This window comes from Scyliorhinus torazame, chromosome 5, assembly GCF_047496885.1.
Source record: "Scyliorhinus torazame isolate Kashiwa2021f chromosome 5, sScyTor2.1, whole genome shotgun sequence".
In the NCBI taxonomy this organism is placed as follows: domain Eukaryota; kingdom Metazoa; phylum Chordata; class Chondrichthyes; order Carcharhiniformes; family Scyliorhinidae; genus Scyliorhinus; species Scyliorhinus torazame.
Genome location: NC_092711.1, coordinates 4,318,079 through 4,344,197, shown reverse-complemented (window position 1 = coordinate 4,344,197; position 26,119 = coordinate 4,318,079). Strand labels below are relative to the sequence as shown.

At 62.2% G+C, this 26,119-nt stretch overlaps 2 long non-coding RNA genes across 2 annotated transcripts in view; both read left to right on the top strand.

The window, feature by feature from the left end:
* LOC140418149 (uncharacterized) overlaps nucleotides 1-26,119 on the top strand; it is a 1,069,702-nt gene that overhangs the window by 413,394 nt on the left and 630,189 nt on the right. The gene's annotated exons all lie outside the window — the stretch shown is intronic.
* Nucleotides 13,301-15,079, top strand: LOC140418144 (uncharacterized). The gene is made up of 3 exons (XR_011944798.1): nucleotides 13,301-13,633; nucleotides 13,745-13,924; nucleotides 14,411-15,079. It is a non-coding gene; the product is annotated as an uncharacterized lncRNA (long non-coding RNA).

Genomic DNA, 26,119 nt, shown 5'->3' with positions numbered 1-26,119 from the left:
ATGGAAAGCCTCCCTCAGGCGACAGACGAATGGCCATTCCCAACATGTCAGAAATGGAGAGGGAAAGCAGCAATGTGAAAGCAAAGCCAGAAATAAGGACAGGACAGAATCTGCTGCTTGCCTGCCTGCTTGCTGAATGAAACATGAGCAGAGGCAGGCCAAGTGTTTCCCTTTGCAGACTCAGGGTTCGGTTGGAGAAACAGGGCTGATTCAGTCCCTACTGAACCAATCTCTCTCGCCCCTAGGACAGTCGGGCAATCTGCCTGTCAGCCGGCTGACCCTTGGCTGCACTCCCTCTCTGGCAACTGTATCCTTTCTATGTCAGGGAGAGGTTCCAACTGCACCCAGCACTCCAGGTGTGGCCTCACCGACACCTTGTCGAACTGCAGTGAGGCATCTGCACTTGTGAATTTAAATCCCTCTGGCAATAATGAAGGCCAACTTATCATTGACCTTCTTCACTGCTTGCTGCGCCCGCTTTGAGCGACTGGTGTACAAGCTCCATTTGTCCATCCACATTGCCCCCAACATATGACGGTTTAAATCCGACTCTTTCCTTCAGTCTTTGTTTGACACTTAAGTAGGACAAGTGTGCGAATCGCCTCAGTGTTGTGCTCACGTGAAATGTCCCACCATGAAGTCAGTTCAAATGGCTGACTGCTGACGGTGGATTTGTTGAACCAGATTCCCAGACAGAGATGGGGAGACAAACAGAATTTCTGAATTCAAGATTGAGAATCTCCATCAAACACTGTTAGCAAAAGTACATCATGGGGGTTAGGTAGAGATTCCACATCCCTCTAAACTGTCCCCATCAAAGGCTGCCAGGACAGGTCGAGCACGGGGTTAGACACAGAGTCAAGCTCCCCTCTGCACTGACCCCCATCAAACACCCCCTGGTACAACAGGTGCCAAACTATTTGAACTTGTGCTTGAGCCCGATTAGACGGAAATGTTGTCCTGTGGGCTGACAAACAGTTTGTCAGTAAGACTGAGGTCGGCCTGGTACTGCACTCGACAACATTGGTGGCACTTGGCAAATGTACGGTCGCTGTCTGTGTTGTGTGAATCCCCAGCTGTGAAATATGTGTGCCGTTTAAACTTGCACCGTTTATGCCTTCTCATCATCTGTAAAGATCAGGTTTCTCTTCTTTTAAAGTCTAAAGTACACCACCTTACATTGGCCGACACTGAGAGACGTCCACAGTTGAGTCTCCTGCCAAAACATGAATCCCCCTCCCTGCAATTTGATGTTTCCAGCTCCGCTGTCTAAAGTTTGGTGTCATTGTCAAACCGGGATGTGTAGCATTCTATCAAATTGTCTTAAATGGCTAATATATATGTGTGTGTGTGTGTGAGTGAGTTTGTGCGTGCCAATGTGTGTGTGTGCACGTATCTGGAGCCGTCTATGTGTCAGTCACGAGGGAGCGAGAGACACGGGGAGATGGAGGGATGGATGGACCATCAATAATGACAGAAGGCGATTGGAGAGTGAAAGCGTGGCTTTAATGAGCTTGAAGATACCTGCTGGCAGCATTGGAAGCAGTGCCTGCCCCACACACACACACACTTTTGTTTCATATGCCTCCTGCCTGCTTGTTTGCCAAAGGCAGGCGAATGGTGAATGGTGAATTCAGACAGAAGCCTGAATTTTAGGCCCGATAAGATGGGACGCACTCCCTGTACATTTTGACTTCAACGACGGGCAGGGCCCGCTGGGGATTTGGAAAAGGGGAGTTGGGACCCACCCATGGGAAAGGGACGGAGACTCGGGGACGGAGACTCGGGGCCAAACCTGGGCAGAAAATGGGTCCCATTCAAACGGATCGATTGTTGTGGAGGGGGGAAAGAGTGAGAGAGACGGGAGAGAGACAGACACACATGGGGGAGAGAGACAGACACACATGGGGGGGGGGGGGAGAGAGAGAGACAGACACACGGGTGGGGGGAGGGAGAGAGGGACACACGGGTGGGGGGGACAGAGAGAGCGAGACACGGAGAGAGAGAGAGAGAGAGAGAGATCCAGGGTGTGGAAGAGAGACACACGGGGGAGACAGACAGAAAGAAATAGAGGTGATGACATTTAGAAGGGGGGATTCCAGAGGTTAGAGAACCGTGCCAAGCAATTGGGGGGGGGATGCTGGAGAGGCTGGAATCGGAGGTGAGCAGAGATCTGGGAGGGTTGTAGGAGGTTACAGAGATAGGGAGGGATTTGAACAGGAGGATGAGAATTGTAGGGGACTGAAGGAGGTAAAAGAGACAGGGAGGGAGGGAGGGAGTGCAGGGGAGCGCGGGTGTTGAAATCCCACTCCTCCCTATGTTGTTGATCCAGTTGTTGTTGTAGTTGGATCCAGTTGTTGTTGTAGTCACCCCAGTTGTTGTTGTAGTTGGGCCCAGAGACCCCGCCCCTCTGCTGAGACCCTGCCCCCGCCTCAGAGACCACGCCCCTACGCGTAAGCCCCGCCCACAAACTAGAGACCCCGCCCCCTCTGAGACCACGCCCCTACAGAGTCCCCGCCCCTTTCAAGAGACCACGCCCACTCCTCTGAGACCACGCCATACCCCTAAACCCCGCCCACTCAAGAGACCACGCCCCCTCCTCCGAGACCACGCCCCTAAAGAGGCCCCGCCCACTCGTTGGAGACCACTCCCCTGCCCCTAAACCCCGCCCACTCAAGAGACCACGCCCACTCCTTGGAGACCACGCCCATCCCCAGAGACCACGCCCCTCAGGAGACCCCGCCCATTAGTCCTAAGCCCCGCCCACTCCCTGGAGACCCCGCCCCCTCTTTGGAGACCACGCCCCTACCAAGACCCCGCCCCTTAGCGAGACCACGCCCCCTCTCAAGAGACCACGCCCCGTCCCTAAGCCACGCCCACTCTGGAGACCACGCCCCCAAAGAGATCCCGTCCACTCCGAGACCACGCCCATTTCAATAGACCACGCCCACTTCAAGAGACCACGCCTCTATCTGTCGCGAAGCCCCGCCCACTCACTAGAGACCACGCCCCCTCCTCCGAGACCCCGCCCACTAGCCTTAATCCACGCCCACTCTGGAGACCACGCCCCTAAAGAGACCCCGCCCCCTCTTTGGAGACCACGCCCCTACCAAGACCTCGCCCCTTAGCGAGACCACGCCCCCTCTCAAGAGACCACGCCCCTCCTCCGGAACCACGCCCTAAGCCCCGCCCACTCTCCTAGACCACGCCCCCAAATAGACCCCGCCCACTCCTCCGAGACCACGCCCCTGCCCCCAAGCCACGCCCCTAGCAAGAGACCCCGCCCACTCTGGAGACCCCGCCCATTAGTCCTAAGCCCCGCCCACTCCCTGGAGACCACGCCCCTAAAGTGACCCCGCCCCCTTCGAGACCACGCCCTGCCCCTAAGCCACGCCCACTCTCAGGAGACCACGCCCATTCCTCCTAGGCCACGCCCACTCTCACGAGCCCACGCCCCTTCTCAAGAGACCCCGCCCCCCGAAGCGACCCCGCCCCCTGATTGGAGACCACGCCCTTATCCCTAAGCCCCGCCCACCCTCAAGAGACCACGCCCCACACCTAAGCCACGCCCACTCTCAGGAGACTACGCCCCTAAAGAGACCCCGCCCCCTCTTTGGAGACGACATCCACACCCCCAAGACCACGCCCACTCTCTGGAGACCACGCCCCTTTGAAACCAGGCCCCGCCCACACTCCTAGCCCCGCCCACTCACGAGACCACGTCCCTAACGAGACCACGCCCCCAAAGAGACCCCGCCCACTCCTCCGAGACCACGCCCCTACCCCCGAGCCACGCCCCTAGCAAGAGACCCCGCCCACTCTGGAGACCCCGCCCATTAGTCCTAAGACCCGCCCACTCCCTGGAGACCACGCCCCTGTCCCTAAGCCACGCCCACTCTGGAGACCACGCCCCTAAAGAGACCCCGCCCACTCTCTAGAGACCACGCCCCTAAAGAGACCCCGCCCACTCTCTAGAGACCACGCCCCTTCAACGAGACCACGCTCCTACGACCAAGCCACGCCCACTCTGGAGACCACGCCCCTAAAGAGACCACGCCCCTACCGCTAAACCCCGCCCACTCACGAGACCACGCCCCTAAAGAGACCCCGCCCCCTCCTCCGAGACCCCGCCCCTCAAGAGCCCTCGCCCCCACACCTAAGCCACGCCCACTCTCAGGCGACCACGCCCATTCCTCCTAGACCACGCCCACTAGCCTTAAGCCACGCCCACTCTCAGGAGACCCCGCCCCTGCCCCTAAACTCCTCCCACTCAAGAGACCACGCCCATTAGTCCTAAGCCCCGCCCACTCCAGAGACCACACCCCTTCTCAGAGACCACGCCCCCATTCTTAGACCCCGCCCCTAGCAAGAGACCCCACCCACTCTGGAGACCCCGCCCACTCCTCCGAGACCACGCCCATTAGTCCTACGCCCCGCCCACTCCCTGGAGACCCCGCCCCCAAAGAGACCCCGCCCACTCCTCCGAGACCACGCCCATTTCAGGAGACCACGCCCACTTCAAAAGACCACGCCTCTATCTGTCCCGAAGCCCCGCCCCTCCCAAGAGACCACGCCCTTGCGCTTAAGCCCCGCCCACACACGAGAGACCACGCCCCTACCCCTAAGCCACGCCCACTCTGGAGACCACGCTCCTAAAGAGACTCCACCCCCTCAGAGACCACGCCCTATCCCCAAGCCACGCCCACTCAAGAGACCCCGCCCCTTCTCTGGAGACCACGCCTCTACCCATAAGCCCCGCCCACCCTCACGAGACCACGCCCCTGCCACTAGACCCCGCCCACTCTTTGGAGACCCCGCCCCCTGGAGAGACCACGCCCATTTCAATAGACCACGCCCACTTCAAGAGACCACGCCTCTCTCTGCCACGCCATCTCTGGAGACCACGCCCCCAAATAGACCCCGCCCCTCTTCTGGGACCCGCCCCCTTTCTAGAGACCCCGCCCACTCCAGAGACCACGCCCCCTCCTCAGAGACCACGCCCCCTAATGAGTCCACGCCCCTAGCAAGAGACCACGCCCACTCTGGAGACCCCGCCCATTAGTCCAAAGCCCCGCCCACTCCCTGGAGACCACGCCCCTCAAGAGACCCCGCCCACTAGACTTAAGACACGCCCACTCTCAGGAGACCACGCCCACTCCTCCGAGACCACGCCCCTTTCAAGTAGTGGCCACGCCCACTCCTCCGAGACCACGCCCCTATCAAGAGACCACGCCCCTAAAGAGACCACGCCCCCGCCTCCGAAACCACGCCCTAAGCCCCGCCCACTCTCTGGAGACCACGCCCCTTTGAGACCAGGCCCCGCCCACTCTCCTAGACCATGCCCCTAAACCCCGCCCACTCACGAGACCACGCCCCCAAAGAGACCCCGCCCACTCCTCCGAGACCACGCCCTTACCCCCAAGCCACGCCCCTAGCAAGAGACCCCGCCCACTCTGGAGACCCCGCCCATTAGTCCTAAGCCCCGCCCACTCCCTGGAGACCACGCCCCTAAAGAAACCCCGCCCCCTCCTCCGAGACCACGCCCCTGCCCCTAAGCCACGCCCACTCTCAGGAGACCACGCCCATTCCTCCTAGACCACGCCCACTAGCCTTAAGCCACGCCCACTCTCAGGAGACCCCGCCCCTACCACAAAGCCCCACCCCTTTCCAGAGACCCCGCCCCTTCCCCTAGACCACGCCCCTGCCCCTAAACTCCTCCCACTCAAGAGGCCACGCCCATTAGTCCTAAGCCCCGCCCACTCCCGGGAGACCACGCCCCTAAAGAGGACACGCCCACTCCTCCGAGACCACGCCCCTGCCCCTAAACCCTTCCCACTCCAGAGACCACGCCCCTTCTCAAGAGACCCCGCCCACTACTCCGAGACTCCGCCCACACCTCCGAGACCACGCCCCTTCTCAAGAGACCCCGCCCCCCGTTTGGAGACCACGCCCCTAACCCTAAACCCCGCCCACTCAAGAGACCACTCCCCTAAAGAGACCCCGCCCACTCCGAGACCACTCCCCTCTCAAGAGACCATGCCCCTGCCACTGAGCCCCGCCCCCCTCTTTGGAGACCACGCCCATTCATCCTAAGCCCCGCCCACTCTCTCGAAACCACGCCCCTAAAGAGGACCCGCCCACTCCTCCGAGACCACGCTCCTGCCCCTAAACCCCGCCCACTCACGAGACCACGCCCCTAAAGAGACCCCGCCCCTTCTCTGGAGACCACGCCTCTACCCATAAGCCCCGCCCACTCGCAAGAGACCACGCCCCTAAAGAGACCCCGCCCCTCTTTGGAGACCACACCCACTCCCCCAAGACCACGCCCACTCTCAGGAGACCACGCCCATTCCTCCTAGGCCACGCCCACTCTCATGAGACCCCGCCCCTTCTCAAGAGACCCCGCCCCCCGAAACGACCCCGCCCCCTGATTGGAGACCACGCCCTTATCCCTAAGCCCCGCCCACCCTCCAGAGACCACGCCCCCACACCTAAGCCACGCCCACTCTCAGGCGACCACGCCCATTCCTCCTAGACCACGCCCACTAGCCTTAAGCCACGCCCACTCTCAGGAGACCACGCCCCTAACAAAGCCCCACCCCTTTCCAGAGACCCTGCCCACTCCTCCTAGACCACGCCCCTGCCCCTAAACCACGCCCACTCTTGAGACCACTCCCCTAAAGAGACCCCGCCCACTCCCCCGAGACCACGCCCCTCTCAAGAGACCACGCCCCCCGAAGCGACCCCGCCCCCTGATTGGAGACCACGCCCTTATCCCTAAGCCCCGCCCATCCTCAAGAGACCACGCCCCCACGCCTAAGCCACGCCCACTCTCAGGCGACCACGCCCATTCCTCCTAGACCACGCCCACTAGCCTTAAGCCACGCCCACTCTCCGGAGACCACGCCCCTAACACAAAGCCCCGCCCCTTTCCAGGGACACCGCCCCTCCACCGAGTCCACGCCCCTAGCAAGTGACCACGCCCACTAGACTTAAGCCACGCCCTCTCAAGAGACCACGCCCCTTTTCAAGAGACCCCGCCCCGTTTGGAGACCACGCCCCTACCCCTAAGCCACGCCCACTCTCTGGAGACCACGCCCCTAAAAGGCCACGCCCCCTCTTTGGAGACCCCGCCCCCTGGAGACCACGCCCATTTCAATAGACCCCGCCCACTCCCCCGAGACCACGCCCACTCTGGAGACCCGCCCACTCCTCCGAGACCACGCCCATTAGTCCTACGCCCCGCCCACTCCCTGGAGACAACGCCCCCAAAGAGACCCCGCCCATTAGCCTTAAGCCACGCCCACTCTCAGGAGACCACGCCCATTCCTCCTAGACCACGCCCACTAGCCTTAAGCCACGCCCACTCTCGGGAGACCACGCCCCTACCACTAAGCCCCGCCCCTTTCCAGAGACCCCGCCCCTCCACCGAGTCCACGCCCCTAGCAAGTGACCACGCCCACTAGACTTAAGCCACGCCCTCTCAAGAGACCACGCCCCTTCTCAAGAGACCCCGCCCCCCGAAGCGACCCCGCCCCCAGATTGGAGACCACGCCCTTATTCCCAAGCCCCGCCCACCCTCAAGAGACCACGCCCCACACCTAAGCCACGCCCATTCCTCCTAGACCACGCCCACTAGCCTTAAGCCACGCCCACTATCAGGAGACCACGCCCCAACACAAAGCCCCACCCCTTTTCAGAGACCCCGCCCCTTGTCCTAGACCACGCCCCTGCCCCTCAACTCCTCCCACTCAAGAGACCACGCCCACTCCTTGGAGACCACGCCCCTCTCAGGAGACCCCGCCCACTCCTCTGAGACCACGCCCATTAGTCCTAAGCCCCGCCCACTCAAGAGACCACGCCCACTCCTTGGAGACCCCGCCCCTCTCAGGAGAACCCGCCCATTAGTCCTAAGCCCCGCCCACTCCATGGAGACCACGCCCCCAAAGAGACCCCGCCCACGCCTCCGAGGCCACGCCCATTTCAGGAGACCACGCCCACTTCAAAAGACCACGCCTCTATCTGTCCCGAAGCCCCGCCCCTCCCAAGAGACCAAGCCCCTACGCTTAAGCCCCGCCCACACACGAGACCACGCCCCTACCCCTAAGCCACGCCCACGCTGGAGACCACGCCCCCGAAGAGGCCCCGACCACGCTCTCGAGACCACGCCCCTAAAGAGGCCCCGCCCACTCTCTTAGACCACGCCCATGCGCCTAAGCCCCGCCCACTCTTTGGAGACCCCGCCCCCTGGAGAGACCACGCCCATTTCAAGAACCACGCCCACTTCCAGAGACCACGCCCCTATCTGTCGAGAAGCCCCGCCCACTCAGAGACCACGCCCCCTCCTCCAAGACCACACCCCTGTCCCTAAACCCCGCCCCCTAAAGAGACCCCGCCCCCTCCTACGAGACCACGCCCCTACCACTAAGCCACGCCCACTCTGGAGACCACGCCCCTAAAGAGACCTGGCCACGCCCCTTTTCAAGAGACCCGCCCCCTCTGCTGAGGCCACGCCCCTCTCAAGAGACCCCGCCCCCACCCCAAGCCACGCCCACTCAAAAGACCACGCCCCTAGCAAGAGACCACGCCCACTAGCCTTAAGCCACGCCCACTCTCAAGAGACCACGCCCCCTGATTTGAGGCCACGCCCTTATCCCTAAGCCCCGCCCACCCTCAAGAGACCACGCCCCTAGCAAGAGACCCCGCCCCTCAAGAGACCACGCCCACTAGCCTTAAGCCACGCCCACTCTCAAGAGACCACGCCCCCTGATTTGAGACCACGCCCTTATCCCTAAGCCCCGCCCACCCTCAAGAGACCACGCCCCCACACCTAAGCCACGCCCACTCCTTGGAGACCACGCCCATTAGTCCTAAGCCCCGCCCACTCCGGAGACCACACCCCTTCTCAGAGACCACGCCCCTAGCAAGAGACCACGCCCACTCTGGAGACCCCGCCCACTCCTCTGAGACCACGCCCATTAGTCCTAAGCCCCGCCCACTCAAGAGACCACGCCCCTAAAGAGACCCCGCCCACTCCTCGGAGACCACGCCCTCAAACGAGTACACGCCCCTAGCAAGAGACCCCGCCCCTCAAGAGACCACGCCCACTCCGGAGACCACGCCCACTCTGGAGACCCCGCCCACTCTGGAGACCCCGCCCACTAGTTCTAAGCCCCGCCCATTCCCTGGAGAGCACGCCCCTAAAGAGACCCCGCCCCCTCTCCGAGACCACGCCCCTCCCAAGAGACCCCGCCCCTTATCTGAGACCACGCCCCTCTCCTAGACCTCGCCACTGCCCCTAAACTCCTCCCACTCAAGAGACCACGCCCATTAGTCCTAAGCCCCGCCCATTCCCTGGAGACCACGCCCCTAAATAGACCCCGCCCCCTCTCCGAGACCACGCCCCTCCCAAGAGACCCCGCCCCTTATCTGAGACCACGCCCCTCTCCTAGACCTCGCCACTGCCCCTAAACTCCTCCCACTCAAGAGACCACGCCCATTAGTCCTAAGCCCCGCCCACTCCCTGGAGACCACGCCCCTAAAGAGACCCCGCCCCCTCCTCCGAGACCACGCCCCTGCCCCTAAGCCACGCCCACTCTCACGAGACCACGCCCCTTCTCAAGAGACCCCGCCCCCCGAAACGACCCCGCCCCGATTGGAGACCACGCCCTTATCCCTAAGCCCCGCCCACCCTCAAGAGACCACGCCCCCACGCCTAAGCCACGCCCACTCAGGCGACCACGCCCACTAGCCTTAAGCCACGCCCACTCTTTGGAGACCACGCCCCTACCACTAAGCCCCACCCCTTTCCAGAGACCCCGCCCCTTCTCCGAGACCACGCCCTTATCCCTAAGCCCCGCCCACCCTCAAGAGACCACGCCCCCACACCTAAGCCACGCCCACTCTCATGAGACCACGCCCCTTCTCAAGAGACCCCGCCCCCCTTTTGGAGACCACGCCCCTAACCCTAAACCCCGCCCACTCAAGAGACCACTCCCCTGAAGAGACCCCGCCCACTCCGAGACCACTCCCCTCTCAAGAGACCACGCCCCTGCCACTGAGCCCCGCCCCCTCTTTGGAGACCACGCCCATTCATCCTAAGCCCCGCCCACTCTCTCGAAACCACGCCCCTAAAGAGGACCCGCCCACTCCTCCGAGACCACGCTCCAGCCTCTAAACCCCGCCCACTCACGAGACCACGCCCCTAAAGAGACCCCGCCCCTTCTCTGGAGACCACGCCTCTACCCATAAGCCCCGCCCACTCGCAAGAGACCACGCCCCTAAAGAGACCCCGCCCCTCTTTGGAGACCACACCCACTCCCCCAAGACCACGCCCACTCTCAGGAGACCACGCCCATTCCTCCTAGGCCACGCCCACTCTCATGAGACCCCGCCCCTTCTCAAGAGACCCCGCCCCCCGAAACGACACCGCCCCCTGATTGGAGACCACGCCCTTATCCCTAAGCCCCGCCCACCCTCAAGAGACCACGCCCCCACACCTAAGCCACGCCCACTCTCATGAGACCACGCCCCTTCTCAAGAGACCCCGCCCCCCGAAGCGACCCCGCCCTTATCCCCAAGCCCCGCCCACCCTCAAGAGACCACGCCTCCACACCAAAGCCACGCCCACTCTCAGGCGACCACGCCCATTCCTCCTAGACCACGCCCACTAGCCTTAAGCCACGCCCACTCTCAGGAGACCACGCCCCTAACACTAAGCCCCAACCCTCTCAAGAGACCACGCCCCTTCTCAAGAGACCCCGCCCCCTATTTGGAGACCACGCCCTTATCCCTAAGCCACGCCCACGCTCAGGCGACCACGCCCATTCCTCCTAGACCACGCCCACTAGCCTTAAGCCACGCCCCTAAAGAGAATTGGACACGCCCCTAGAGCGACCCCGCCCCTTCTCAAGAGACCCCGCCCCCTCTGCTGAGGCCACGCCCCTCTCAAGAGACCCCGCCCCCACACCCGAGATCCCGCCCCTATCCGCAGGACACGCCCATTCTCTAGACCACGCCCCCCCCTCTCCAGAGACCCCGCCCACCACCCAGACACCTCCCGTCCCCTGTCAACTTGGAGTGAAACTTTTCTCCTCTGCGGGTTCGGGCAAAACTTTCCGAGAAGAGAAACCGCGGCGAAAGCTGCAGAGACGCTGCGTTTAAAAACCCTGCAAAGCGGCTCCGCACAGAGAGGGAGAGAGAGGGAGCCTGTCCCTGTCCCTGTCTCTCTCTCTGTCTCCCTGCACTCCCCTGTCTCTCTGTCTGTCTGCCGGCCCCCGGCTCTCTCACACCCACAGCAATCCAACCCGGGACAGAGCGGCGGCGGCGGCGGCGGCGGCGGCACCCACCGCCTTTCAGTCTGACCGCCGCCCCCGCACCCAGGCTGCATTCACCCTGCACAAGGCGGCACTTTTTGCTGCTACTTCCAGTTCGCACACTTTCATTCCGCAACATCCACATTGATGCTGCCCCGGCCAGAGTGCAAGGGGGTGAATCTGAACCTGCTCCCCGGGAAAGAGCGCTCTCCCCCGGCCAGAGTGCAAGGGGGTGAATCTGAACCTGCTCCCCGGGAAAGAGCGCTCTCCCCCGGCCAGAGTGCAAGGGGGTGAATCTGAACCTGCTCCCCGGGAAAGAGCGCTCTCCCCCGGCCAGAGTGCAAGGGGGTGAATCTGAACCTGCTCCCCGGGAAAGAGCGCTCTCCCCCGGCCAGAGTGCAAGGGGGTGAATCTGAACTTCCTCCCCGGGAAAGGTGCACCTTCCCTAAGGGAGTGAATCTGAACCTGCTCCCCGGGAAAGAGCGCTCTCCCCCGGCCAGAGTGCAAGGGAGTGAATCTGAACCGGCTCCCCGGGAAAGAGCGCTCTCCCCCGGCCTTCCCTAAGGGAGTGAATCTGAACCTGCTCCCCGGGAAAGAGCGCTCTCCCCCGGCCTTCCCTAAGGGAGTGAATCTGAACCTGCTCCCCGGGAAAGGTGCACCTTCGTTAAGGGGGTGAATCTGAACCGGCTCCCCGGGAAAGGTGCACCCTCGGAACCGGTCTGCTCCCCTTGCCGCGGGGTCCGGGAGCGATGGGCAGCGGGTTGCTGTCCGAGCCCATCCAGGAAGCTCCCAGAGGCGGCCTGCCCGTCAAATCGGCCCGGGGGGCGGATATTAAGCCCGCCCACACTCATTCAAGCCCAGGGCAGCCGCCAAGTGCGAGTGACAAGTCATAAACCAACTTTCCAATTGCCACTGGTTTATGACTTGCCCGCGCTCACAGCGCCACCACCGCTCAGTGTGTGTGTGAGGGATCTCTCAGCCAGTGCTGACCCTCTCTCTCCTGGCTTCACATTGTCAGTGTGTGTGTGTGTGAGGGATCTCTCAGCAAGTGCTGACTCTCTCTCTGCTGGGTTCACATTGTCAGTGTGGGTGTGAGGGATCTCTCAGCCAGTGCTGACTCGTCCCTCTCCTGGCTTCACATTGTCAGTGTGTGTGTGGGTGTGAGGGATCTCTCAGCAAGTGCTGACCCTCTCTCTCCTGGCTTCACATTGTCAGTGTGTGTGGGTGTGAGGGATCTCTCAGCCAGTGCTGCCTCGTCCCTCTCCTGGCTTCACATTGTCAGTGTGTGTGTGGGTGAGGGATCTCTCAGCAAGTGCTGACCCTCTCTCTCTCCTGGTGACCTCAATCCCTGTGCCAACAAAAGAGCCAACACGCCGTCACGCCTTCTCCACGACCCTCTCAACCTGGGTGCCGACTTTCAGGGATCCACGTACACCGAGGAGGACACCGAGATCTCTCTGCTCACCCGCACCGCCCGCAATCTTAGCTGATGAGCCCCAGTGACTCTGTCTTCCTGTTATCCCTTCCAAAATGAATCAGCTCGCCCTTGAGACTCCCACTTGCCACCTCCCAGCCCAGCTCTGCAGCTTCCCTGTGTGTGACTTGTAACACGAGATTCACTCCACCGACACTTGAGTGTCGCCTGCAAATTGACTCGCCCACCCTTCTACGGGGGGGGGCATAGCCTCAAAATGAGGGGAAGTAGATTTAGGACTGAGCGAGTTTAGGAGGAACCCGCTCGCCCAAAGGGTTGTGAATCTGTGGGACTCCTGGGTGAAATGTTTTTCAGATCAAGACGGATCGTCTTTTTGGGGAGGATTAAGGGTTGTGGTGTTTGGGCTGGAAAGTGGAGCCGAGTCCACAAAAGATCTCCTTGAATGGAGGGGCCAGGTGGCCTACTCCTGCTCCTGGTTCTGGCCAGACCACTGATTGCGATGCCTCTTAATGCACGACTTAACTGGTTACTTCACCCCCCCCCCCCCCCCCGTTTCCCCACCCCCTCTTTCTGGGTTCCAGGTGCCGGGATTCCGAGGCGTCCTCGCTTGCCCGGGCGGGCGCCTCTGCCGCCGTGACGACGGCCGGCCGCCGCTCCCCGAGGCCCGGACGCCGAGAGCCCCCGGGACGGGCCCGGCCTCCTCCTCCTCCTCCTCCGCCGCCCCTCCTCCTCCTCCTGCGGGAGGGGGCGGCCAGGGCGGCCAGCCTGGAGGCCGGATCCAGGTGGGCATCCGTGTGCGGGAGAGCGCCGAGTGCGCGGAGATGGAGGAACGGGAGGCAGAAGGGGCGGCCGACGGCCTGGCCAACGTGACCGCGATTCACAGGTAAACCAGGCGACAGGGCGGAGGGTCGGGACCGCGACAAGGGCAGAGAGCACTGGGTGGCACATCAGGAGGAGCTGAGCGGTGAAAGATTCTGCCTGTCCCTCTCCTCAGGTGCCACATACGGAACCCACACACGTGCAGCAGCTTGGAACTGTGCCTCGAGCTCTGGGAATATGCCGGGTGTTCCCAACATTCCGTCCCGTCACTTCTACAGCGTCTGGAAAAGATGATCAGAGCGGGGAATGTCCAACTGAAGATTGCTGGCAAAACCTGTACGGCCGTCAGCATCAGGTACAGAGTAAAGCTCCGTCCGCACTGTCCCCATCAAACACTGCCGGGACAGGTACAGCACGGTGTTAGATACAGAGTAAAGCTCCGTCCGCACTGTCCCCATCAAACACTCCCAGGACAGGTACAGCCCGGGGTTAGATACAGAGTAAAGCTCCGTCCGCACTGTCGCCATCAAACACTCCCAGGACAGGTACAGCCCGGGGTTAGATACAGAGTAAAGCTCCGTCCGCACTGTCCCCATCAAACACTGCCGGGACAGGTACAGCCCGGGGTTAGATACAGAGTAAAGCTCCGTCCGCACTGTCGCCATCAAACACTCCCAGGACAGGTACAGCACGGGGTCAGACACAGAGCGAGTGTGAAGGCGAGCTGAGGTTTGACCCTCTTTGGACACCTGGAACGTGTATTGAGCCACTGATGACGTTGCCTGTTTTGACCTGCTAACGTGCCTCTTCTCTGTCACCTCTCTCCCCCCCCCCCCCTCAGGTCATCGAGCGGATCGAGCCCACCGCCCGCCGCGTCGACTGCGGGGTCCGTGGTGGCGGCGGCCGTCTGCGGCTCGCTGGGGGCGGCCGTGGCCGCCTGCGGCTGGCTGGGGGTGGCCGCCTACCGCAAGCTGCGCGGGGGTCGGGGTCGGGTGCACGCAAACAGCCGGCGGGCGGCCTGAAGCGCTGCCCGACCCCCACCCCGGGAGACGGAGGGACCGTCAGTAACGACAGGAGACGAGTGGAGAGTGAAAGCGTGGCTGGAATGAGCTTGAAGATACCTGCTGGCAGCACTGGAAGCAGCGCCTGCCCCCCCCCCCCCCCCCCCACACACACACACACACTTTTGCTTCATATGCCTCCTGCCTGCCCAAATGGCGAATGCTGCCAAGTGGACAGGAGCCTGAATTGGAGGCCATTTCCATTCCGAGTTGTACACTTTGACTTGAATTGGCAGCAGCACTTTGCGACGACTGGAAGTCAGCAGAAATGGAAGTTTCAAACTTGCCAGGTGAGGGTGCCAGGACGTGAGGCAGTCAGGACGTTGGGTTATTAAACTGACCGTTTTCATCGCATGCAAACTGTTTGATGAGAAATTCCAATCCGAGGATTGGAGTGAAAAGCCTGTGTGTGTGTGTGAACAATACAAGATGTCCAATCTGAAGTGAAACTTTGCAGTGAGCTTTGTTTTTGTGGCCCAGCCAGGAATCTTCTCTCCAAATGGAGGCAGAAATGAAGTGGTGTTTAACTGGTGATTTCTTGCTGCTTTTTGACTCATTCTTGTGGAAAGCCTCCCTCAGGCGACAGACGAATGGTCATTCCCAACATGTCAGAAATGGAGAGGGAAAGCAGCAATGTGAAAGCAAAGCCAGAAATAAGGACAGGACAGAATCTGCTGCCTGCCTGCTTGCTGAATGAAACGCGAGCAGAGGCAGGCCAAGTGTTTCCCTTTGCAGACTCAGGGTTCGGTTGGAGAAACAGGGCTGATTCAGTCCCTACTGAACCAATCTCTCTCGCCCCTAGGACAGTCGGGCAATCTGCCTGTCAGCCGGCTGACCCTTGGCTGCACTCCCTCTCTGGCAACTGTATCCTTTCTATGTCAGGGAGAGGTTCCAACTGCACCCAGCACTCCAGGTGTGGCCTCACCGACACCTTGTCGAACTGCAGTGAGGCATCTGCACTTGTGAATTTAAATCCCTCTGGCAATAATGAAGGCCAACTTATCATTGACCTTCTTCACTGCTTGCTGCGCCCGCTTTGAGCGACTGGTGTACAAGCTCCATTGGTCCATCCACATTGCCCCCAACATATGACGGTTTAAATCCGACTCTTTCCTTCAGTCTTTGTTTGACACTTAAGTCGGACAAGTGTGCGAATCGCCTCAGTGTTGTGCTCACGTGAAATGTCCCACCATGAAGTCAGTTCAAATGGCTGACTGCTGACGGTGGATTTGTTGAACCAGATTCCCAGAGAGAAGATGGGGAGACAAACAGAATTTCTGAATTCAAGATTGAGAATCTCCATCAAACACTGTTAGCAAAAGTACATCATGGGGGTTAGGTAGAGATTCCACATCCCTCTAAACTGTCCCCATCAAAGGCTGCCAGGACAGGTCGAGCACGGGGTTAGACACAGAGTCAAGCTCCCCTCTGCACTGACCCCCACCAAACACCCCCTGGTACAACAGGTGCCAAACTATTTGAACTTGTGCTTGAGCCCGATTAGTTGTCCTGTGGGCTGACAAACAGTTTGTCAGTAAGACTGAGGTCGGCCTGGTACTGCACTCGACAACATTGGTGGCACTTGGCAAATGTACGGTGCGTCGCTGTCTGTGTTGTGTGAATCCCCAGCTGTGAAATATGTGTGCCGTTTAAACTTGCACCGTTTATGCCTTCTCATCATCTGTAAAGATCAGGTTTCTCTTCTTTTAAAGTCTAAAGTACACCACCTTACATTGGCCGACACTGAGAGACGTCCACAGTTGAGTCTCCTGCCAAAACATGAATACCCCTCCCTGCAATTTGATGTTTCCAGCTGCGCTGTCTCAAGTTTGGTGTCATTGTCAAACCGGGATGTGTAGCATTCTATCAAATTGTCTTAAATGGCTAATATATATGTGTGTGTGTGTGAGTGAGTTTGTGCGTGCCAATGTGTGTGTGTGCACGCATGTGTGTCAGTCACGAGGGAGGGAGAGACACGGGGAGATGGAGGGATGGATGGACCGTCAATAATGACAGAACACGAGTGGAGAGTGAAAGCGGGGCTTTAATGAGCTTGAAGATACCTGCTGGCAGCATTGGAAGCAGTGCCTGCCCCCCACACACACACACTTTTGTTTCATATGCCTCCTGCCTGCTTGTTTGCCAAAGGCAGGTGAATGGTGAATTCAGACAGAAGCCTGAATTTTAGGCCCGATAAGATGGGACGCACTCCCTGTACATTTTGACTTCAACGACGGGCAGGGCCCGCTGGGGATTTGGAAAAGGGGAGTTGGGACCCACCCATGGGAAAGGGACGGAGACTCGGGGACGGAGACTCGGGGCCAAACCTGGGCAGAAAATGGGTCCCATTCAAACGGATCGATTGTTGTGGAGGGGGGAAAGAGTGAGAGAGACGGGGAGAGAGACAGACACACATGGGGGAGAGAGACAGACACACATGGGGGGGGGAGAGAGAGAGAGGGACAGACACACGGGTGGGGGGAGGGAGAGAGGGACACACGGGTGGGGGGGACAGAGAGAGCGAGACACGGAGAGAGAGAGAGAGAGAGAGAGATCCAGGGTGTGGAAGAGAGACACACGGGGGAGACAGACAGAAAGAAATAGAGGTGATGACATTTAGAAGGGGGGATTCCAGAGGTTAGAGAACCGTGCCAAGCAATTGGGGGGGATGCTGGAGAGGCTGGAATCGGAGGTGAGCAGAGATCTGGGAGGGTTGTAGGAGGTTACAGAGATAGGGAGGGATTTGAACAGGAGGATGAGAATTGTAGGGGACTGAAGGAGGTAAAAGAGACAGGGAGGGAGGGAGGGAGTGCAGGGGAGCGCGGGTGTTGAAATCCCACTCCTCCCTATGTTGTTGATCCAGTTGTTGTTGTAGTTGGATCCAGTTGTTGTTGTAGTCACCCCAGTTGTTGTTGTAGTTGGGCCCAGAGACCCCGCCCCTCTGCTGAGACCCTGCCCCCTCCTCCGAGACCACGCCCCCACACCCACTCTCAGGCGACCACGCCCATTGCTCCTAGACCACGCCCACTAGCCTTAAGCCACGCCCACTCAGGAGACCACGCCCCTAACACTAAGCCCCTCCCCTCTCAAGAGACCACGCCCCTTCTCAAGAGACCCCACCCTTATCCCAAAGCCCCGCCCACCCTCAAGAGGCCACGCCCCTACCCCTAAGCCACGCCCACTCCGGAGACCACGCCCCTACCACTAAGCCCCGCCCCTTTCCAGAGACCCCGCCCCTTCTCCTAGACCACGCCCCTGCCTCTAAACTCCTCCCACTCGAGACCACGCCCCTACCCCTAAGCCCCGCCCACCAGAGACCACACCCCTTCTCAGAGACCACGCCCCCATTCTTAGACCCCGCCCCTAGCAAGAGACCACGCCCACTCTGGAGACCCCGCCCACTCCTCCGAGACCACGCCCATTAGTCCTACGCCCCGCCCACTCCCTGGAGACCCCGCCCCCAAAGAGACCCCGCCCACTCCTCCGAGACCACGCCCATTTCAGGAGAACACGCCCACTTCAAAAGACCACGCCTCTATCTGTCCCGAAGCCCCGCCCCTCCCAAGAGACCACGCCCTTGTGCTTAAGCCCCGCCCACACACGAGAGACCACGCCCCTACCCCTAAGCCACGCCCACTCTGGAGACCACGCCCCTAAAGAGACTCCACCCCCTCAGAGACCACGCCCTATCCCCAAGCCACGCCCACTCAAGAGACCCCGCCCCTTCTCTGGAGACCACGCCTCTACCCATAAGCCCCGCCCACCCTCACGAGACCACGCCCCTGCCACTAGACCCCGCCCACTCTTTGGAGACCCCGCCCCCTGGAGAGACCACGCCCATTTCAATAGACCACGCCCACTTCAAGAGACCATGCCTCTATCTGTCGCGAAGCCCCGCCCACTCTCCTAGACCACGCCCCTGCCCCTAAACCCCGCCCACTCACGAGACCACGCCCCCAAAGAGACCCCGCCCACTCCGAGACCACGCCCCTACCGCCGAGCCACGCCCCTAGCAAGAGACCCCGCCCACTCTGGAGACCCCGCCCATTAGTCCTAAGACCCGCCCACTCCCTGGAGACCACGCCCCTGTCCCTAAGCCACGCCCACTCTGGAGACCACGCCCCTAAAGAGACCCCGCCCTCTCTCTAGAGACCACGCCCCTAAAGAGACCCCGCCCACTCTTTGGAGACCCCGCCCCCTGGGGAGACCACACCCATTTCAATAGACCACGCCCACTTCAAGAGACCACGCCTCTATATCTGCCACGCCACCTCTGGAGACCACGCCCCCAAAGAGACCCCGCCCCTCTTCTGAGACCCCGCCCCCTTTCTAGAGACCCCGCCCACTCCAGAGACCACGCCCCCTCCTCAGAGACCACGCCCCCTAATGAGTCCACGCCCCTAGCAAGAGACCACGCCCACTCTGGAGACCCCGCCCATTAGCCCTAAGCCCCGCCCACTCCTCCGAGACCACGCCCCTTCTCAAGAGACCCCGCCCTTATCCATAAGCCCCGCACACCCTCAAGAGACCACGCCCCACACCCAAGCCACGCCCACTCTCAGGCGACCACGCCCATTCCTGCTAGGCCACGCCCACTCTCACGAGACCACGCCCCTTCTCAAGAGACACCGCCCCCTGATTGGAGACCACGCCCTTATCCCTAAGCCCCGCCTACCCTCAAGAGACCACGCCCCCACACCTAAGCCACGCCCACTCTCAGGCGACCACGCCCATTCCTCCTAGACCACGCCCACTAGCCTTAAGCCACGCCCACTCTCAGGAGACCACGCCCCTAACACAAAGCCCCACCCCTTTCCAGAGACCCCGCCCCTTCTCCGAGACCACTCCCCTGCCCCTAAACCCCGCCCACTCAAGAGGCCACGCCCACTCCTTGGAGACCACGCCCATTAGTCCTAAGCCCCGCCCACTCCGGAGACCACGCCCCTTCTCAGATACCACACCCCTAGCAAGAGACCACGCCCACTCTGGAGACCCCGCCCACTCCTCTGAGACCACGCCCATTAGTCCTAAGCCACGCCCACTCAGGAGACCACGCCCCTAAATAGACTCCGCCCCCTCAGAGACCACGCCCTATCCCCAAGCCACGCCCCTAGCAAGAGACCCCGCCCCCAAATCCGAGACCACGCCCCTTCTCAAGGGACCACGCCCCCTGTTTGGAGACCACGCCCTTATCCCTAAGCCCCGCCCACCCTCCAGAGACCACACCCCCACACCTAAGCCACGCCCACTCTCAGGCGACCACGCCCATTCCTCCTAGACCACGCCCACTAGCCTTAAGCCACGCCCACTCTCAGGAGACCACGCCCCTAACACAAAGCCCCACCCCTTTTCAGAGACCCCGCCCCTTCTCCGAGACCACTCCCCTGCCCCTAAACCCCGCCCACTCAAGAGACCACGCCCACTCCTTGGAGACCACGCCCCTCAGGAGACCCCGCCCATTAGTCCTAAGCCCCGCCCACTCCCTGGAGACCCCGCCCCCTCTTTGGAGACGACGCCCCTACCAAGACCCCGCCCCTTAGCGAGACCACGCCCCCTCTCAAGAGACCACGCCCCGTCCCTAAGCCACGCCCACTCTGGAGACCACGCCCCCAAAGAGATCCCGTCCACTCCGAGACCACGCCCATTTCAATAGACCACGCCCACGTCAATAGACCACGCCTCTATCTGTCGCGAAGCCCCGCCCACTCACTAGAGACCACGCCCCCTCCTCCGAGACCCCGCCCACTAGCCTTAATCCACGCCCACTCTGGAGACCACGCCCCTAAAGAGACCCCGCCCCCTCTTTGGAGACCACGCCCCTACCAAGACCTCGCCCCTTAGCGAGACCACGCCCCCTCTCAAGAGACCACGCCCCTCCTCCGGAACCACGCCCTAAGCCCCGCCCACTCTCCTAGACCACGCCCCCAAAGAGACCCCGCCCACTCCTCCGAGACCACGCCCCTGCCCCCAAGCCACGCCCCTAGCAAGAGACCCCGCCCACTCTGGAGACCCCGCCCATTAGTCCTAAGCCCCGCCCACTCCCTGGAGACCACGCCCCTAAAGTGACCCCGCCCCCTTCGAGACCACGCCCTGCCCCTAAGCCACGCCCACTCTCAGGAGACCACGCCCATTCCTCCTAGGCCACGCCCACTCTCACGAGACCACGCCCCTTCTCAAGAGACCCCGCCCCCCGAAGCGACCCCGCCCCCTGATTGGAGACCACGCCCTTATCCCTAAGCCCCGCCCACCCTCAAGAGACCACGCCCCACACCTAAGCCACGCCCACTCTCAGGAGACTACGCCCCTAAAGAGACCCCGCCCCCTCTTTGGAGACGACATCCACACCCCCAAGACCACGCCCACTCTCTGGAGACCACGCCCCTTTGAAACCAGGCCCCGCCCACACTCCTAGCCCCGCCCACTCACGAGACCACGCCCCTAACGAGACCACGCCCCCAAAGAGACCCCGCCCACTCCTCCGAGACCACGCCCCTACCCCCGAGCCACGCCCCTAGCAAGAGACCCCGCCCACTCTGGAGACCCCGCCCATTAGTCCTAAGACCCGCCCACTCCCTGGAGACCACGCCCCTGTCCCTAAGCCACGCCCACTCTGGAGACCACGCCCCTAAAGAGACCCCGCCCACTCTCTAGAGACCACGCCCCTAAAGAGACCCCGCCCACTCTCTAGAGACCACGCCCCTTCAACGAGACCACGCTCCTACGACCAAGCCACGCCCACTCTGGAGACCACGCCCCTAAAGAGACCACGCCCCTACCGCTAAACCCCGCCCACTCACGAGACCACGCCCCTAAAGAGACCCCGCCCCCTCCTCCGAGACCCCGCCCCTCAAGAGCCCTCGCCCCCACACCTAAGCCACGCCCACTCTCAGGCGACCACGCCCATTCCTCCTAGACCACGCCCACTAGCCTTAAGCCACGCCCACTCTCAGGAGACCCCGCCCCTGCCCCTAAACTCCTCCCACTCAAGAGACCACGCCCATTAGTCCTAAGCCCCGCCCACTCCAGAGACCACACCCCTTCTCAGAGACCACGCCCCCATTCTTAGACCCCGCCCCTAGCAAGAGACCCCACCCACTCTGGAGACCCCGCCCACTCCTCCGAGACCACGCCCATTAGTCCTACGCCCCGCCCACTCCCTGGAGACCCCGCCCCCAAAGAGACCCCGCCCACTCCTCCGAGACCACGCCCATTTCAGGAGACCACGCCCACTTCAAAAGACCACGCCTCTATCTGTCCCGAAGCCCCGCCCCTCCCGAGAGACCACGCCCTTGCGCTTAAGCCCCGCCCACACACGAGAGACCACGCCCCTACCCCTAAGCCACGCCCACTCTGCAGACCACGCTCCTAAAGAGACTCCACCCCCTCAGAGACCACGCCCTATCCCCAAGCCACGCCCACTCAAGAGACCCCGCCCCTTCTCTGGAGACCACGCCTCTACCCATAAGCCCCGCCCACCCTCACGAGACCACGCCCCTGCCACTAGACCCCGCCCACTCTTTGGAGACCCCGCCCCCTGGAGAGACCACGCCCATTTCAATAGACCACGCCCACTTCAAGAGACCACGCCTCTCCCTGCCACGCCATCTCTGGAGACCACGCCCCCAAATAGACCCCGCCCCTCTTCTGGGACCCGCCCCCTTTCTAGAGACCCCGCCCACTCCAGAGACCACGCCCCCTCCTCAGAGACCACGCCCCCTAATGAGTCCACGCCCCTAGCAAGAGACCACGCCCACTCTGGAGACCCCGCCCATTAGTCCAAAGCCCCGCCCACTCCCTGGAGACCACGCCCCTCAAGAGACCCCGCCCACTAGACTTAAGACACGCCCACTCTCAGGAGACCACGCCCACTCCTCCGAGACCACGCCCCTTTCAAGTAGTGGCCACGCCCACTCCTCCGAGACCACGCCCCTATCAAGAGACCACGCCCCTAAAGAGACCACGCCCCCGCCTCCGAAACCACGCCCTAAGCCCCGCCCACTCTCTGGAGACCACGCCCCTTCGAGACCAGGCCCCGCCCACTCTCCTAGACCACCCCCATGCCCCTAAACCCCGCCCACTCACGAGACCACGCCCCCAAAGAGACCCCGCCCACTCCTCCGAGACCACGCCCTTACCCCCAAGCCACGCCCCTAGCAAGAGACCCCGCCCACTCTGGAGACCCCGCCCATTAGTCCTAAGCCCCGCCCACTCTCATGAGACCCCGCCCCTTCTCAAGAGACCCCGCCCCCCGAAACGACCCCGCCCCCTGATTGGAGACCACGCCCTTATCCCTAAGCCCCGCCCACCCTCAAGAGACCACGCCCCCACACCTAAGCCACGCCCACTCTCAGGCGACCACGCCCATTCCTCCTAGACCACGCCCACTAGCCTTAAGCCACGCCCACTCTCAGGAGACCACGCCCCTAACAAAGCCCCACCCCTTTCCAGAGACCCTGCCCACTCCTCCTAGACCACGCCCCTGCCCCTAAACCACGCCCACTCTTGAGACCACTCCCCTAAAGAGACCCCGCCCACTCCCCCGAGACCACGCCCCTCTCAAGAGACCACGCCCCCCGAAGCGACCCCGCCCCCTGATTGGAGACCACGCCCTTATCCCTAAGCCCCGCCCATCCTCAAGAGACCACGCCCCCACGCCTAAGCCACGCCCACTCTCAGGCGACCACGCCCATTCCTCCTAGACCACGCCCACTAGCCTTAAGCCACGCCCACTCTCCGGAGACCACGCCCCTAACACAAAGCCCCGCCACTTTCCAGGGACACCGCCCCTCCACCGAGTCCACGCCCCTAGCAAGTGACCACGCCCACTAGACTTAAGCCACGCCCTCTCAAGAGACCACGCCCCTTTTCAAGAGACCCCGCCCCGTTTGGAGACCACGCCCCTACCCCTAAGCCACGCCCACTCTCTGGAGACCACGCCCCTAAAAGGCCACGCCCCCTCTTTGGAGACCCCGCCCCCTGGAGACCACGCCCATTTCAATAGACCCCGCCCACTCCCCCGAGACCACGCCCACTCTGGAGACCCGCCCACTCCTCCGAGACCACGCCCATTAGTCCTACGCCCCGCCCACTGCCTGGAGACAACGCCCCCAAAGAGACCCCGCCCATTAGCCTTAAGCCACGCCCACTCTCAGGAGACCACGCCCATTCCTCCTAGACCACGCCCACTAGCCTTAAGCCACGCCCACTCTCGGGAGACCACGCCCCTACCACTAAGCCCCGCCCCTTTCCAGAGACCCCGCCCCTCCACCGAGTCCACGCCCCTAGCAAGTGACCACGCCCACTAGACTTAAGCCACGCCCTCTCAAGAGACCACGCCCCTTCTCAAGAGACCCCGCCCCCCCGAAGCGACCCCGCCCCCAGATTGGAGACCACGCCCTTATTCCCAAGCCCCGCCCACCCTCAAGAGACCACGCCCCCACACCTAAGCCACGCCCACTCAGGCGACCACGCCCATTCCTCCTAGACCACGCCCACTAGCCTTAAGCCACGCCCACTATCAGGAGACCACGCCCCAACACAAAGCCCCACCCCTTTTCAGAGACCCCGCCCCTTGTCCTAGACCACGCCCCTGCCCCTCAACTCCTCCCACTCAAGAGACCACGCCCACTCCTTGGAGACCACGCCCCTCTCAGGAGACCCCGCCCACTCCTCTGAGACCACGCCCATTAGTCCTAAGCCCCGCCCACTCAAGAGACCACGCCCACTCCTTGGAGACCCCGCCCCTCTCAGGAGAACCCGCCCATTAGTCCTAAGCCCCGCCCACTCCATGGAGACCACGCCCCCAAAGAGACCCCGCCCACGCCTCCGAGGCCACGCCCATTTCAGGAGACCACGCCCACTTCAAAAGACCACGCCTCTATCTGTCCCGAAGCCCCGCCCCTCCCAAGAGACCAAGCCCCTACGCTTAAGCCCCGCCCACACACGAGACCACGCCCCTACCCCTAAGCCACGCCCACGCTGGAGACCACGCCCCCGAAGAGGCCCCGACCACGCTCTCGAGACCACGCCCCTAAAGAGGCCCCGCCCACTCCTCTTAGACCACGCCCTTGCCCTTAAACCCCGCCCACTCAAGAGAGCTCGCCCCTCTCAAGCGACCCCGCCCATTCCTCCGCGACCACGCCCCTACCGCTAAACCCCGCCCACTCAGGAGACCACGCCCCTAAAGAGACCCCACCCCTTCGAGACCACGCCCCTACCCATAAGCCACGCCCACACAGGAGACCACGCCCCTAAAGAGACCCCGCCCCCTGCTCAGAGACCACGCCCTATCCCCAAGCCACGCCCACTCAAGAGACCCCGCCCCAAGTCCGAGACCACGCCCCTACCCCTAAGCCACGCCCACTCTTGAGACCACTCCCCTAAAGAGACCACGCCCCCTCTTTGGAGACCCCGCCCCCTGGAGACCACGCCCATTTCAATTGACCCCGCCCACTCCCCCGAGACCACGCCCACTCTGGAGACCCGCCCACTCCTCCGAGACCACGCCCAATAGTCCTAAGCCCCGCCCACTCCCTGGAGACCACGCCCCTAAAGAGACTCCGCCCCCTCGGAGACCACGCCCCTGCCCGTAAGCCACGCCCACTCTCAGGAGACCACGCCCATTCCTCCTAGGCCACGCCCACTCTCACGAGACCACGCCCCTTCTCAAGAGACCCCGCCCCTAAAGAGACCCCGCCCACTCCTCCGAGACCACGCCCCCAAACGAGTACACGCCCCTAGCAAGAGACCACGCCCACTAGACTTAAGCCACGCCCACTCCGGAGACCACGCCCCCCTCCTCTGAGACCACGCCCATTAGTCCTAAGCCCCGCCCACTCAAGAGACCACGCCCCTAAAGAGACCCCGCCCACTCCTCAGAGACCACGCCCCCAAACGAGTCCACGCCCCTAGCAAGAGACCACGCCCACTAGACTTAAGCCACGCCCACTCCGGAGACCACGCCCCCCTCCTCTGAGACCACGCCCATTAGTCCTAAGCCCCGCCCACTCAAGAGACCACGCCCCTAAAGAGACCCCGCCCACTCCTCAGAGACCACGCCCCCAAACGAGTCCACGCCCCTAGCAAGAGACCACGCCCACTATACTTAAGCCACGCCCACTCCTGAGACCACGCCCACTCCTCTGAGACCACGCCCATTAGTCCTAAGCCCCGCCCACTCAAGAGACCACGCCCCTAAAGAGACCCCGCCCACTCCTCAGAGACCACGCCCCCAAACGAGTCCACGCCCCTAGCAAGAGACCACGCCCACTAGACTTAAGCCACGCCCACTCCGGAGACCACGCCCCTACCACTAAGCCCCGCCCCTTTCCAGAGACCCCGCCCCTTCTCCTAGACCACGCCCCTGCCTCTAAACTCCTCCCACTCAAGAGACCACGCCCCTACCCCTAAGCCCCGCCCACCAGAGACCACATCCCTTCTCAGAGACCACGCCCCCATTCTTAGACCCCGCCCCTAGCAAGAGACCCCGC